The 12,616-nt window shown below is 40.0% G+C and overlaps 1 long non-coding RNA gene across 2 annotated transcripts in view; it reads right to left on the minus strand.

Annotated features, from left to right (window-relative positions):
- Positions 1-12,616, minus strand: part of LOC148728287 (uncharacterized) — a 37,232-nt gene that overhangs the window by 21,043 nt on the left and 3,573 nt on the right. The gene's annotated exons all lie outside the window — the stretch shown is intronic.

Consider the following 12,616-nt stretch of genomic DNA (forward strand, 5'->3'; position numbering starts at 1 on the left):
ATTAAGGTAGTACTGAAAGGTCCAGTTCGACGTATTCAGACATCTTGCATGCGACCAGGTGTTACACTCAGAACATAAAATGGCGTCTTGATTGCTTCTTACGGATTTAGAACATTCACCACAAGGATATTTCGTAGGCTTCCTTCTCGGACCAGGGTTTGGTGAAACATCTCCAGAAATCAACAATCTTTGCGCTTGAAATGTACCTACACCAGTAGCAGTGTATAATAATCTTCCTCCATTAAAACGCCTCGATGCGAGCTTAAAAGGTGGTTTGTAGTAAGCACTTGACGTTCTTAAATGGAGTGGAATAACCAGTCGCGTACAGCGTTCGGAATGCATAAAACTGCAGTTTGATGACTCATGAACTTCTCGTAGAAGTGCGACAAGGAATAAAAGACACAATAGTGTGCCGCCCATACGGACGTCTCTGACCGCCATGATAACCGTCACTGATTGCTGGGAACTCTTTGCTCAGCTCTGAAATTATACTCTATATATATATTTATTAAAAACTAGATCATTGGATGATGCAATTCAAGACTTTTTATTCGCTTAGCCATTATGGCATATCAGCCAATATACCATGATCTACAAACATGGCAAGCGTACGTGTCAGCTCAAAATTAAAAGGGAGCTAAAAATTTAATAAAATTTAATAATTTAATTTAACGTTTTTAATAAAACAATTATTCCACTCGCGCTTGTTGGATATGAGATGATTATAGCCAACTCGACGCTACGCGCCTCGTTGGCTATCTATCATCTCATATCCAACGCGCGCTCGTGGAATAATTGTTAAATATATATAGAGGGATTAAACTTGGTGTCCGTGAAACAGTGCTCGATACAAATAGTAGAGCGGGTATAATGTGTGGTATTCGGAAAAAAACAACTACATATGCATCCCTACAGACCTGTTTCGTGATTGCCCACTCGTCAGGGGATTTTAATGGCAGAATAATGCGATACCATCGCTTGTATATTACACTAGTTGCTAATTAACATGGTTTATGCAGTGTGAAAAGTGTCAAGTCAGCTGTTGCGTAGGAGTGCTTTGTTTCTGTGTCGGCAGGAAGAGACGAGTTCGTTACGCTTGTTGAGTGTTGATAGGTCTGGGTGGCAGATGATTAGGAATTTCTCTTTAAGGCATAGGTTGCATCGTTTGCTTGACCTGTTGTAGGGCAGGTGGGAAGATAGGATGCGCCAGGTGATGGAATAATCGATGTTGTTGTCATTAAGTGTCCAGATGTGTTTGCTGAGTTCGGTGGAGTTGCGGTGTTTTGCGTGTCGGAATGATGAGGTGTGGTTGTTGTAGCGCGACTTAAAGTCGTTTGCAGTGAGCCCGATGTATGTGTCTGTCGTGCTGTTGTCTTTACGTGTAATGGTAGCTTGGTATATGACAGATTGTTGGAGGCAGTTTCCGTCTAGAGGGCATGAGTTTTTCTGTCGGCAGTTGCATTTCTTGTTGTTGTTTGCGGTAGAGGTGTTGCTTGTGGCGGTGGCGTTAGTCTTTACGTGGGAGGTGAGGATTCTTCTGTTGTGGTTGTCGATAATTTGTTTTGTATTGTCCATGCAGCTGTAACTAATTTTGATTGTGTTTCTGTTGAAGATTCTTCGGAGCTTATGATCTTTGCGGAAGTGTTTGTCAATCAGCGCGAGGAATTTATGTCCGATGTTAGTGCTGGTGTTCTTGGTGAAAGGCGGGTTGTAGCAGACGATGTTGTTGCGTTGGCTGTTCTTGCGATTTTGTGTATGCGTTGGTTCGTAGTGGAGTGTGTAGCTGTAACCACTGGTGTTTAATGCTTTCTGGTAGGCAGGAGTGGCTCGGTCGAAGGAGGTTTTTGTCGGATGAGAGGGATGATAAGCGTCTGTTGATGCCGGCGGGGATGTTTTTCGTGGTGGACGGTGGGTGGTTGCTTTCGCGGTGGACGTATTGTAGTGTGGTATTGGGTATGGTATATGGCTGGTAGGTGTTTTGGCTGAGGTTAAATGTGACGTCCAGGAAGTTGATTACTTGTTTGTTAGCTTCTATGGTGATGCGGAGTCCGTTGGCGTTAAATATGCGGCATGTTTCTTTTTTGATATTTTCAGTGTCCCTGGGTGTGGCGTCGGTTGTGGCAAGTCCGTCGTCTCGGTATAGACCAATGTTTATGTTGAGATTCTGTAGCTGGGACAGGAGGAAGTTTCCGACAAGTTCACAGGTTTCGGCGCCGTCGAACATTAAAATCCCCTGATGAGGGGGCAACAACGAAACAGGTCTGTAGGGATGCATATGTAGATGTTTTTTTCCGAATACCACACATTATATATATATAGATATATATAAGCGAAATAGGCAACGTAGGATCCAGGACAGTGCTCGACAATGAAGGAGCGATTACAGTAGCAAATGGACTACTCAAGTTATGCACATATGGATTTTAATACAGCCTGTTTCGTAGACCAACAAAAGTTGATCCACTCATCAGTCAAACTCCATAAACACTGAGGCATCGTGACGGTTAACTCTAACTCAGCAACGTGATCACATGACATTGTTTAAAAAATTCAAATCTTGAAAATCATGCGCGCGCCGATAATAGCGTTAAGAATACTTGAGAATATATTTTCGCCGATGTCTACAATTGGATATTATTTCACTTCGCCTGTTTAAAGAGGCTTCATGTGGATAAGACATGATAAAAAATTTCTCAGTGAGGCATAAATTGCAACGTTTTGTGGCATTGGAATATGCTCTAGCCCTAGCAATAATTTTCCATGAAATCGAATAGTCTTTCCTCTTCTCCTTGAACTTCATATATTCATATATATATATATGAACTTCATATATTCATTGTATCTGATTTATCATCACGGGTTTATTACGAATCAACTTTACGGCCTTCTCCCAGTTGGCTTGTTAGCTCAATTGGTAGAGCGCTGGACTAGTATCGCATAGGTCCGTGGTTCGAATCCCGTACAGGCCTGATTTTTTTCAGGTCTGATTTTCGCTATTGCATAAATAGCGCTCTCTACTGCAAGGATCATGCATCATACGTAATTCAAGGTAACTTCGCAATCTGGGCCCCGTTGTTCAAAAGCTTTAAACCTTTAAACTTTAATGATAAATACTCCCAAAAAAAAGGTTTTTCAAAAGAGAGATAAGTCTAAACCCAGGGTTAAATCGGCCTAACCCTGGGTTAAATTTTAAGCGGAGGTTAGTTGCTTTGTTCAACGGAAGGTTAACACTAACCCCGGGTGAAACGATGGGTTAAATTTAACCCACCGTGCGAGCAGGGTTAAATTATTAAACTCCGGTTAAATCAGGAATAAAAATTAAAATGGCGGACTTGTTGTTTAGCGATTTACGCAGAAGGCGACGACGAGAAAGGAGATTTAGAGCCAGAACTCAGTGTGAAATCGACGATTTCACAGACGAAGAGCTGCGTGCTCGTTACCGCTTTCGACGAGAGTCTATTTTATTTATTACCAATCTTGTTTCCGGTGATATCAGTCGCAACACTCGACGGAATCACGCCTTACCGCCGCTCCATAAAGTTTTAATTGCTCTCAGGTTTTACGCCAGTGGAAGTTTCCTAAAAGTTATAGGCGAACTTCGGCTGTTGTCCGCATTGCCGCACCATCAGCGTTTACAGCATCGGCGATTTTTTTCCACATTTCATTTTTTTCTGATTGGTGACGCTGCTGGTAAACTTGCTTTAAGCTAAAGGTTTTCTTCGACTTTTTCTGTCAAAACGGCAATTTCTGAAGCGCTAAAATTTTGTTTTCGAGCCTTGCGTGAGATAGCCAAGGAAGCCATTTTGCAGAGCTCGCAACTTGCTCACCATGGCAACATTGTACGAATAGTTTATTATAGGATGCTAACCGCAATTAAACTGGGGCTGGTTGGCTGCATGTGATGCTTTAATGCATGTGATGCTTTAATGTGACAGCGTGATGCTGTTAGTGAGCTTCTATGCGCTAGCTGATGTTTGGCTGTGTAGCCGCGTGATGCGGTTCCAGTCAATACCCACTAATTGACCCTTGCTCACCATAGAGTCTCCTGTAGCTCAGTGGTTAGAGCATCCGACTAGATCACAGAGGGTCGTGGGTTCAAATCCCATCTGGAAACTCGATTTTTCTCTTATATTAAAAATTGTTTATTTCATCTTAACCGCGGGTTAAACGCGCTTAACCAAAGGTTAACTAACCTGTCCTCTAACCGCGCTTCGAACAACGCAATTTTAATAGTGAGTTAACAAACTCACGGTTAGGAAATTTAATCTCCGGTTAGACCTAACCAGAGGTTAGTTTAACTTGTCTTTTGAACAACTGGGCCCTGCTTCTAAGAATGCATTGATTTAGTTTACTTTAGTTTCTTTGATCTTAGTCTTTGTTCTTTCGATTTATTATTATAAAAAAATAAATAAATAAGTAAATAAAGAATTAATTTTCCTTCTTTTAACTTAATTGAATTTTTTTTATTTATTTACTTATTTAATCACCTCTCTATTCTCTTTGTTTATACTATTAATTGTGAATAAATACTTTGGTTAGTGTAAATATAGAATTAAAGTAAAGCAAGTCTTGTGTAAATGTTAAGATACACCAGTTAATTATACGTGACTGTGGCCAACTCGAAAGCTATGCTACTTTGGTCACTGTGCACATTTTACTTTTGATCATTGATGTAATTTACTGTTTCTTATACATTCTGACTTTTATAATCTGTAGTAACCTCTTGAAATAGTGCGAATAAAGAGTTTCACTCTGATAATGTTCGCGGCTGAGAGATTGTCCGAAAAATGAATATTTGGCCGAAAAGCGCGAGAAGCGAAGCTTCGAGGGCAAATATGAAATTTTGTGGACAATCTCTCAGCCAAGGACATTATCAGCCGACATATCAGCAAGCCAGAACGCGGTTTATTTATTTTATAACCCTCCCATTAATTTTCACGTCGCAATTAAACTGCGCGTAAACACAGTAAAAAAAGCCAGTGGTGATCTGATCGCGATTGCGCGCGATTGACGCAAGCAAGCAAGTACATTTGATTGGTTTAGATAACTTTATTTTCAGTGTGATTAAACCAAAACTTGACAAGCTGTCATTGGAAATTTACTCTCATAACGCCCCTTATACAAAACTCGAAAACTTGGCGCCTTTTGGTTCACATTTTCCGACGTGCTGTTCAAAAACTTGACTAGAAAGAAATTTTTATTAATGTCACTATCGCTAGACTAAAAAAAAAACGAGTTTGGTTTCCTGCCATGCAAATAGGAGAACGTAAAAGTTGATACTCTTGTGTTAACCCTAATGACTGTTCTGATTAACTAACGTGACGGTGACCGAAAAGAACAAACCGGACACCTGATACGCCTCTACAGCCTAGAGCGGGTGAGATGGCTGCCATAGGGATGCACGTCATGCCGCATCAGAGAGGAGTTCTGGAGTCAGGAGGAAACGAAATCGGGACGGCGATTGGTATACAGCGTATGGCTGTGGAGCCAGGTACAAGTGTCCATCAAAGAATTGCAAATCGCCCACTCGCTCGAGAAAACGATGAATAACTCAATTCAAATATGGTAAGAGAAATCAAACAATCCGTTCAGCACGATTATATCTGTTAAGTACCCTCGCTTCTCTTTCGAGCTACTCCTATAGCCAGTTTAAAGCTGCTGAAAACTTTAATGACTTAATTGTTTTCTCTCCCGACTGATAATATGTTTACATCCGAGAACACTCCTTTGATTGCCAGCAAGCACAAATAGACAGCGCACAAAAAAGACCGTGCGCAACATTTCTGAGATCATGCAATCATTTTAATTGCATACTTTCGTCCCAACAGGTCTTTTCAGAGGTGAACATTTTACTTCATGTATCTTTTTTAACATTCATCATCTCAGACATGAGGGAGATATTTGGAGACGATGAAATGATAGAATTGAGTTGCTGCTATAATGTTATCCATCCAGGTTATCCATCTATAGTGATACATATATCTTATTAAGCAAGCGCGAGGGCCGTACTGGGAGAATATCGGCCAGAGGTCTTGACAGTACGGACCGAGCGCAGCGAGGTCCGTACAAAAAATACCGAGGGCCGATATTCTTCCAGTACGGTCCCGAGCAAGCTTGGTTAATAAGAGATTTATTATACGACTGAAGTTCAAAGGGACACAAATGCGGTGTCATTCGGGACCATTCGGGACAGTGCCCGGTCCAATACTGAGCGAATATTGACCGGCAAGTCAGCATTTTGATTGGATGCTTTTAGTTATTGGCCCTCTGACTGCCCGAGTCGTGTAATAATGCTAGCTACTGCTTCTGTCAACCGACATTGTTTTCTCCCCAAATTGAACCACTCAATAATCACCTCAGTTTGTTGTGTCTGTAATATCTGAGTTTTCAATAAATCTTCATGATCATGAAATTTTGTTAGATTTCTGTACTGCATCTTTAATAACTGAATCGCACGAAAGTGCCGGTCTTATCCATTTTATAAAAAAATATCATCATGATATTTCAAGTTGATAGAATCAATTAATTAAGGTGGCTCGTACCAGTTTCCTCGCGCGGGGAACAGGTCACTCTTGCGTGACGCGCGTGAGAGAAACGTGCGAAAGAAGCGCGAGATCAAAAGATGAAAATTCAAAACAAAGATGGCGGCGCGTGGGATTTTTTCTACTTTTGTGAGAAGTTTACCTAAGAGCTTATATTTGATGTGTTGAGCGGCCACCGTGAATGCAGGAGATAGAAACTAAGATAACGAAGACGATTCTCGGAGAAGTAAAGGTTGCTTCACTTCACATTTAAAAGAAATATGCAACCGATATGAAATCTTGCGACGACGAAGAAAGAAGAACTCAAGTGAAGGATAATCTACCTGAAGTGGAAGAAGACTTTGAAACTTCAAGGAAAATAATATGATATAGCCAGAAGTCATGTGTAGGATTTTTAAGATGAGCTCGGGAGGCTGTCTTTGACGGCTGTTTAATGATTTTCTTAGCAGTAAACGTCTGTAAACATCAGATCGTAGGTGCTCGCGCGAGCACACGCAATTGTCAGCGGTAGCTAAAACACAGATCATGAGCAAATGTCGATCTTATAGAATCCAGATTTTTAAATGCGCGAGAACGCGCGTGGAAATTGCTAAACTCACGAAAGTTATTGCATGAAAACAAGTCCGGTGACCCCTTCTTTTTATTGTTCCAATATGATAATAACGTCGAAAGGAATCATCAGAAAAAAAAACTAGAAAATTCTACGGAAGGAAATTTGTGATGTGTGAAAATTGCCCTTTTGGTAGATTTTCTGAAATTCCGCACCGTAGAATTTTTTAAAAATCTTTGTACATTTTTCTTTTCAAGTGCCAAAAGCAATCACAGAAGAAAATCAGGGGGTCACCGGGTTAGTTTTCGAATTATTTAAGCCACAAGCTAAAAAATGCGTCTGAGTAAGCCTATGAAAGCGTTGCCATGGAAACTGCTAGTGACGAAATGACACTTATTTTTGGATAACCAATGATTATGTAATTCAACCCCGTAAAACTGTTCAACTGGCCTTGGTCAGTCTTTCTGTTGTATTCTTTCAAAGTTACAAACCATCAAAAAGATGATAACTGGTACGAGCCACCTTAAGCCGTGGTACACTTTGAATACTAGGGAAGACGAGACGAATAAATTCGGTCATGCTCCACGTCATAAAAACTCAGTTAACCAACGTTCACAATGAATGAAAGATGCTGATAATAATAGCTTTATATTGTTAAACTTCATAGGGCGGGATGACAGAAGGAATAGTGTTGGTTTGCGCTTTCAGTAGAACGAAGGTAAGTCGCGCAGATTGCAAGTCGCGCGCGGGGGGTTCGCGCTGCTCCACTCGCACGTGACTCGCACTTTGCACTCGATTCGCGCTTGCGAAATTGGTATAGTGACAATTACTATCTTGCACATTTGTCGCTAACTTTTGGCCAACCGCAGAAAAGAAATCGTTTAGCATTTTCGGCAATTTCGCTGGGTTACAAGTCACACTGACCATTCCCGTTTAGTCGTTTAAGGCCAACAATGGGTTTGGATTTTCTTTTGTTTCGGTTCATCACGTCGTTGATTCCAATCCACGTTTTCTTCATATCGTTCATATGTTGTGTAAAATATTTGTGATAATAGAGCTTTTCACTAAGACGAATTAGGGAGATAATTTTGTTTCGGTAGATATTTTTCGGTATCCCCTGAGGCGAATAGAGCGTTTTCAATTTCTATTGATTTGATTATCCCTCTGGAAATCCAGGGTTTTAAGGATTGCTTGAATTTTCGCTTTGATAGAGGTTTAAGCAGAGCATGTTTGTTTATCAGTTTGTTAAGTTTGTTATAAATTTTTGAAAGAGCGATATTGATATTTCCATTTGTTCTTGCAAGAATCCATTCCCAGCCGACTTGCGCTAATTCAGAGTTATAATCCTTTTCTGAAACCTGGAGAAGTCACGCACCATGGTCTTTTTAGGGAAATTTCACTGTTTTGCAGGAGAATTCAGTCAAGCAAAATTGACAGAAGTGGTCGCTTATGTCTGAGATAATGTTGCCACTTGTGATTCTTCCACAATTTTTATTTAGAATAATGTTATCAATTGGAGTGGCCGAGTTGCTGTATACTCTAGTTTTTTTATCAATCGTTGGAATGAACGATTAGCTTTGTAAGGCGTGAAATTGCACGTTTCGGCATTGAGGAGGTTTATGTTGAAATCACATATTATTTAAACTGTCTTATCGGACTGACTAAACCTCTCAGGGCTTCATCAAAATATGCCTGAAAGCTCTCTGGGGAATTGTGCTGTCTATACATTATTCCACCGAGATAATACTGCTTTTCTTTTCTTTTCAAAGAGAAACTCCACCCAGAGAGCTTGGAAGGCGTTGGTTGACGTTTTTTCTATTATCTTATACTTAATTTGTACATACCAACACCTCCGGCGGAAAGAGGTGATGGAACGAATTCAAATTCATAACCTTGCAGAGATGGTAAATGATCTGGTAGATCAGAATTTGCAATTTTAGTCTCAGTTATCCCTATAACACTGAAATGATACTCCAGTTCGTTTAAAAGATGAGTTTCTAAATTTTCAAAATTTCGTTTCAGGCTTCTGACATTGTTGTTGTGAAGTAAAGAAAACTTCGGAATTCCAGTTTTGGTATCGACATTCAAGCCATTTTTCATTACATGAAAACTGTGCGGAGAATAATATTCATTTGGCTTCGTATTTTTGAATTAGGAAGGTTAAAATCGGGGTTGATATTCAGGAGCGTAGCGTCCTCTACGCATATACGCACGTGCGTACTTGAAGGGACCAGAAAAATTTGAAAACAATGTTGTTTTTGCGCCAAGTTTGCTCAAAATAAGGGCAACACGCTTTGTTCTTTGCTTGTATTCACACAACTATTTCAAACAAGAAATAAAGAACGCAGTATTTTTCGCTCAGTTTACTTAGGTTTCTAGATTATATGTACTTGTACGTACTTGAAAAAATGACCACGCTACGCGCCTGATATTGCTATCTGTGTTTAGGCTAAATAAGTCAAGCTCATGGAAACTAGTGAGTTTCTCGAGGTACTTCTTAGTTGGAAGGGAGCTAGGTCTAAGATTATTGAATTGGTCATGGATCGGGATAAAGTTTATACCAAAATAAGGGAGTTCTTTGAGAAGCAGTCTCGCTGTGAAAGAATCTCCATGGGTTGTGAAATAATATCTATTCCTTTCCTTGAAATCTTCTATATCAGTTAATCCCTAATTCCTAATCCTCATCCACAGCAAACACAGGGATCGCAGTCCATTTACTTTCAATGTTTTCAACTCTGTGGGCCGAAACGTAACTCTGTTCGGCATAATTTTATACTTCAGTGGTAACCAAGGTCTTATTAGCTCGGGGCACGATTCTGCCTCAAGTTCTCTTGCATTTTCCCGCCATGGGTGTAACTAATCTTTACAAAGGTTCTATCGATTGCGATGCCAGTGTTCCTTTTTTATATAACAACGATTCTGTTTTAAAAGGATTTTGTCAGACTTGGACATCGGTCGATCGTAGTCAACCGCGTGGTATTTAGCCCAAAATAGAATGTTGTTTGCTGATTATTGAAGGTGCATCTCAGTTGGGCGACAATCAAAGCGTGCAGAAACACTGTAAGTGTTAAAATAAACTTTCGCGCGGACGACTGAATAAGGAAGTCATCTAACCGGCGCAGTTTTAAGCTGCTGCTAAAGGAAAATCTCTGCGTTAAGCCCTTACCCCCCACCCTGACATCAGCATGTATATTCTCCATACTGCTCTCCTAAATTACTGACAAGAAGAATTTTTTGTCAAAGGGTCAAACCACGACCTGGCACGTGATTTTACGCGCCTAAACAGATTAGACGTGCGCCGAGTCTATCACTGCTTTAAATAAAGTAAATCTTTTTCCTAAGGGTTCAAATTGGTATTGGTTGACCCACTCATGCATAAACTCCGGTAACTCCTACTCGGTTCCGCTTCTTCTGCTGCTTTGAAAACACAATTTCAGTCACGGATTTGCAGTTCAGTACAATGTCAACTATTGAGATCGTGAGCCTCGCCAGTCTCTTTATTTTGTTCGTAATCATGTGTTTCGTCGTCAAGAACAACTTAATCTTCATACTGATAGGGCAAAGGGCTGTCGCGGAGCGGGATGGTGCCGTGATGGATGTACAAAACAGAGCGACCCAGACAGCAGATACGCTTCTACAGCCTAGAGTGGGTGAGATGGCTACCATAGGGATGCATGTTATACCGCATCAGAGAAGACTTTTGGAATCAGGAGGAAGCGAAATTAGGACGGTGATTGGTAGACAGCGTATGCCTGTGCAGCCAAATACATGTGTCCATCGAACAATTACAAATCGCCCACTTCCTCGAGAAAACGATGAATAGCTCAGATCAAAGAAGGTAAGAGAATAAATCAATCCATTTAGCACTAGTATACTTCCATTACCCTTACTGCTCTTTCAAGATACTCCAACAGCCAATTTTTAGTTTAGCTTAGTGTTGAAAAATAACTTATTCTACCTCTAGATAACATGTTTAGACTGTATTAAAATTACTGCTGACGCCAGCAGAAATAAACTGCAGACAAAAAAGACAGAGAGCAACTCATCTGAGATCATGCAATCATTTAATGGCCTATTTTCATCTTTGCAGGTCTTTTTAGACTATTCAGACCAGCTGGACTGATATTTGATACCATTTATCTATTACTTTTTAAAAATTCATCATTTCAGAAAGGAGATGTAGTATGAAGATTAGCATTGTAGTATGGAGATATAGCTGTGAGTAAGTGTGGCTGTTGGCATTGATTGGATTCATAGTGATTTCTGCATTGTCCATGGAGATTGTTTTTCCGGAAATAAATATGTCATGTGTAGTATCTAAATCAATTTCCATAATTCTTCATGATAATCATTAGACTTCTGTACTGTACCCATTAAACTTAATTTCACAGAAATTCCAGTCTTATTTGATGTTTCAAAAATAGTTGTTGAAAGGGTTTAGCTGTGGTAAGAAGACACAAATCTTGCGGAGCAGAGAAACGTGACCGCCATGAATACCTTCCAAATTCCGGAAAAGTATTTTCCTGGTTAATAACAATGGACAAGTGATATTGGTAATCCTTCGTTTCAAAGTATCTTCTCGACCAAAAACAGAGGATACTTGGTAAGCTGCTTCAAAATAAGGTGGCATGAATAAGAAAAATTTCAACCATTTCAAATTCGTCATAAAATGCAGTCCTCAATCTTACTATCTCATTTCACTTTCCAGCCCGGTAGTTCTTTATCTTCCTTTGCCGGTGAACTATTGAAATGTTGGCTGCTCACTTATGGGATCTTTACTAATGAAATGGTAAGCTTGAGGAGCTTACCATTTCATTCCACTTTCCAGCCTGGTACTTCTTCAGCTTCCTTTGCCGGTGAACTATTGAAATGTTGAGTGCAAAACTCAAGTGCATTATGGCTTGACTGGCTGATTGAGTATGTATGATTTTACAAAATGCAATTTAGAATGGTTCGGTGTAATCAATAGTCCTAAAGCCTGTATCACCAGTAACAAAGGTGGGCATTACTCAAATGCGTATATCACAATTCTCTCCTCTCTACTTTCCAGTCTGCTCTGCCTGTATTTGATTATTATGTCTTGTTTTAACTCACTAGTAATTTTATTGTATTTAATTTGTATGACAACTGTACTTACCTTTTAGCTTGTAATGTAGTAAACTAACGCATGGCTTATAACCCCAATAATATTGTAGTAATGAAATCTCTAGTTTATTGTAAAATCTCTTTAGTTTATTGCGGTAATCAAACTTCTTTAGCTTATAAGGACTTCTAATGTTAATAGATTAGGCGGCTTTCTTTTGAAATACACGTTAACACGAGGCTCGGATTGCGCTGTGATCACCTTCAGAATATTCTGAGATTTTCCTTCAGTAGGAATCGTGTCAAGTCCCTCCGGTATCCAATGCCATACTTGACAACAGCATGATTTAGATACCTTCGATGACATTCTTCGTCAGTCGTCTGCTTGAAAGTTTAGTTTGGCACCCGCAATGATCTCTTTTTTTTTCCATGCGGGCCTCGG

This window comes from Stylophora pistillata, chromosome 6, assembly GCF_964205215.1.
Source record: "Stylophora pistillata chromosome 6, jaStyPist1.2, whole genome shotgun sequence".
NCBI lineage: Eukaryota > Metazoa > Cnidaria > Anthozoa > Scleractinia > Pocilloporidae > Stylophora > Stylophora pistillata.